Here is a 4,506-nt window from a genome sequence, read left to right as displayed (position 1 = left end):
TTTACTTCCTTTATCGATCAACATGTTTCACATGTCTAGTTCTCTTATCATTATGACAAAAAAAGGTTCCAAGCCACCAATACAAATAGAAGATGACTAGAATTAAAGCGTGCCACACACACACGCTTTTTGGTTGTTTTATTTTCCTAATCATGGGGGAGGGGAAAACACACAAATAGCTTCCCCTACCCAGTTCACACACAGTGACAGTTCTTTAAAATCACATCAATTTCCTTGACAAAAATTAATACCATAGCAAAGATCCGTTGTTGAAGGCTTCGTTACTACTTGGATGACCATGTATAAAGGGGCAAAGTTAGCGTAGTCAATGTACGACTTGCAGACACAGTAATACTGCTGCCGGCCAAGTCCAGTAGCGATGCTCCACAAATGCTATTCTGTGAGCCACAATCACTCCTCAAACAGTCTTCAGAATTATCAAAGACTTATTATTTTTTCACTAAAAAGAAAAAAACCCATTACTTTTAATAATATCAATAAAGACCTTGGTTTCCTTTCTGAGGTAATAATACTCTAGGTGGAATTAACAAGAGTAAATAAAATCATAGTAATTTTAAAACATGTTCTTAAAAACTTATTTCATCTTTTCTTCAACAAACACTTTAACTAGAATTAGTACAAAGAAAAAAACACTTGAACTTCACCTTCTTTCCCTTGTTCCTCCTCTTCTAACAGAAGTTACAGGACCTAAAGACTTTGTCTGAAAATTCTGAAGCAAAAGGAAGAAGACCTTAGACAAATAGGAAACTGAACACTAAATTTTTGAAAAAAGTGTTTTATTTTCCTTTATGCCTTAAGCTTATCAGGAAAAAATTTCCAATTCTAGGAACTCTGTGATTGAAAATAAAAAGTATGAAAACCAAAATTAAGACGCTGTGTCTTGGTCTGCTAAGGGCAACTGGGATAATTTACTTGAACTTTATTGCACATTTATTCTAAAATAAAGCCAATACTTTTGCATTTTAATCTTTTTCTCCTAATGTAAATGGGAATCTATATAGCAACTATCTTTTCATGGATTAAAATAAGTTTTCAAAGTTCTTCTTGGGGAATAATAATAAGTCCATAAAAATTATGTGTTGATTTCATAGGTATTGTGTGTCTCCTCTTTTTTTCTGAAGAGTGAGGTATAAAGTAAGACAATATAAACCAGGCTTACAGTTTAAATTTCAAAAGTGAAATAAGATATCTATTCATTTTATTTGCAACTATGGAAGATGTATGTCAAAATAAATATGTAAATATACAATGTACCATAACATTCCAAGATGACAATTGGGCACTTATTTCAGCCTAAGCAAACACCGCGTTTGTATTCAAAAACTTGTAAATGTTAATGACAATTTCAAACAATCAACTTTCTACTTTAGCATTCTAAGACTGTGTGAAAAAAATAAATAAATTCTTGTAATAGTTTATACTGAACAGTCTCTCTGAAGTACAAAGCAAATGTAAAACTTAGGTGTAAGTATCAAGGACTAAAAAATGCAATGCAAAGGCTTTGTATTTGAGCCACCCAGTGGTTTATTTCCCTCACTGCACTGATAAACACTGTGCTATGCACACAACCTTTAATTGGATCTGTATGTTTTACTCTCAGTACCAAGAACAAAGAGAATTCACACTTACAAAATGTAGTAATAGTGTAGGTCACAAGGCATGACTCCACTAAGAACCACTGTTAAAAAGTTCAGTGTGGAAGGCACTCCTGAAAATCTACCATAGCAGGTCTCTAGAACGGTTTTTTATGTTTTTTCAGCAGTGTTCCACACCTACACTAAACAGTGAATCCAAAACAAACTCAAAGAAACTGTAGATCACACAGTACAAGCTGGCTTGCCTGTGGTTTATTTACCTCTTGGCTAGTTCAGTAAAGAGCAAATTTAACTTTTTAAAGGATGCTGTCTTAACTGTCAACAAGGTGGTAATAGATGCTTAGAGACATAGTTTAAAAACAGAAAAAGTTAAATATGAGGCACGATCTGTCACCAAGGGGAAAGTTGCAGAACACTGATTTTTGTGACTCTGTCTGACATCAAATTACACCCACCAAAAGAATTCCCAAAGGGAGTCTTGGAGTGCTCAAATTTTCATAAAAGCAGAATATGTCCAAAGGCCCGTAGCTTCAAATATACTAGTTAAGTAGCTAGAGTGCAATAGACGAGAGCCATACAATTCTAATGATTATGAGTATAAAACTTGATTCTAAATGAATACTTGCAAAAGAGCCATTGACAGTGTAAGCCTTTTAACTAATAAAAGGGCCAGGGCAATGAACCTCTGTTCCAGCAGAACAGTCCCACACCCTTCCTAGGACAGACAACTTCCATTCTCTAAGCATCCGTAATCTCTTCTGTGAAGAGCCAGTGAAGTCAGAGAGAAATGTGCTTAGCAAGCTCACACATCCATTCCGATGACTGCTGCCCATTCCTGACTCATCCCGGTGACTCAAGGCCACACAGCTCACCCAGTGGAAACCTCTCTCCATCTTCCAGCCCAGGCTCTCAGTGGAGGGTAGGCTGCTATTCAAAGACTAGTTTCCTGAGGAAGGTAGATAGTTTTAGGGAAAGACCATTTGGCTGAAAGGAGGAAGCTTTGTTGCCAGCTGTTCCTCCAGCTCCGCTCCCTATGTGGTCTCAAACAAGTTGCTAAACCCGACCACGTCAAGGGCTAGGCCTGTAAAAATGATGACATTTCCCATAAAAGGGCTGCCTGGTTCTGCACCTTTTGCCTTCATGAGCAAGCACTGTGGCTACAGAAGCTCTGGGGCTGCTGAAAAAATCAAAAAGTGAAACATGAGCTTTATGTTTTCCTCAGTGCAAATCAGTGTCCCATTTCCCTGAAACACTCTAACAACATGGCTTTAATCTTCCACAATTCCTAAACCTAGGGGCCATCATGACCCAGCCAGCATTGCAACAGAAACAATGGCACAGTTTTCATGTGAGGTCTGAGCACAACAGGAACGGAAGCCTTCTCACGGAGGCGCCCCTACAGCAGGGCCAAAAGGCAGATTTTACTAGCAGTCTTCCCATCCTTTCTTCAAGAAGTCATTAAGAAACAACACAGGGAACAAAAGAAAAAGTAAATAAATGGGATTATATCAAGCTAAAAAGCTTCTGCACATCAAAAGAAACAACTAACAGAGCAAAAGGACAACCACAGAATGGGAGAAAATATTTGCAAACTATGTATCTGACAAAGGATTAATATCCAGAATATACAAAGAATTCAAATAACTCAACAGTAAGAAAACAAGTAACCCAGTTTAAAAATGGGCAAAGGAGCTGAATAGACATTTCTCAAAGGAAGATGTACAGAGGGCCACCAGATACGTGAGAAGATGCTCAGCGTCCCTCAGCACCAGGGAAATGCGAATCAAAGCCACACGCAGATATCATCTCACCCCAGTTATGCGGGCCATTATCAAAAAGACAGAGAACAACAAATGCTGGCAAGGATATGGAGAAAGGGGACCCTCCTACACAGCTGCTGGGACTGTAAATTAATGCAGCCACTATGGAAAACAGTGTGGAGGTTCCTCAAACAACTGCAGATAGAACTGCCATGCAACCCAGCAATCCCTAAAGTGTAGCTGGGTATATTCCTTTGGGTATTTTTCTTGAGGTATACACCCAGCTACACTGCTGGTTACATTCCTAGAGGAATGGAAATCATCATGTTGAAGGACACCTGTACTCCCATATGTATTGCAGCTCTATTTACAATAGCCAAGAGTTGGAATCAACCTAAATGTCCATTGACAGATGGGAGTGGATAAGGTAAGTGTGGTATATATACACAATGGAATACTACTCTGCCATAAAAAAAATAATGAAATTCTGCCATTCGCAGCAAAATGAATGAACTTAGAGAAAATTATGTAAAGTGAAATAAGCCAGCACAGAAAGAGAAATACTGCATGTCCTCACTCATAAGTGGGAGCTAAAATAAAGAAAGAAAATGAAAGGAAAAAGAGAAAGAAATAATCACAATAATACATACACTTTCAAAAAAAAAGAGAAAACAGAACTATGGTTATTAGAGGTGGGAAGCAGGGGATGGTGGCAAGAAATTAGTTAAGGGTCACAAAGACTGATTACATTTTGTAAACATGAGTACACTCATTATCCTGACTGATCACCACATATTGTACACATGTATTGATATTTGATTCTGTACCCCACGAATATATATAATCAATTATCTTTCAATAAAAAAATGTCAAAAAAAAAGAAAAAAGAAAAAGAAACAACACAGGTATTAGAGTCAGAAGTCCTGGGCAATTCCCAGCTCTGTCATATACCGTGGGGGAGGTGCTGCACAAAGTAACCTCTCCCCGTCTGCACTATGCAAATAATGCACACTGCCCCACAAGCCCACGGCGACCAAATAATGAGAAGGTGTGGGGAATTACTAACATAAGCAGCCACTAGAGGCTGAGACTAGGACGGGCCAATAAGACAAGTAACAAGGAATGCAGAA

The sequence above is a fragment of the Cynocephalus volans genome, chromosome 5 (genome assembly GCF_027409185.1).
Source record: "Cynocephalus volans isolate mCynVol1 chromosome 5, mCynVol1.pri, whole genome shotgun sequence".
In the NCBI taxonomy this organism is placed as follows: domain Eukaryota; kingdom Metazoa; phylum Chordata; class Mammalia; order Dermoptera; family Cynocephalidae; genus Cynocephalus; species Cynocephalus volans.
Note: the sequence above shows the minus strand (reverse complement) of the source record.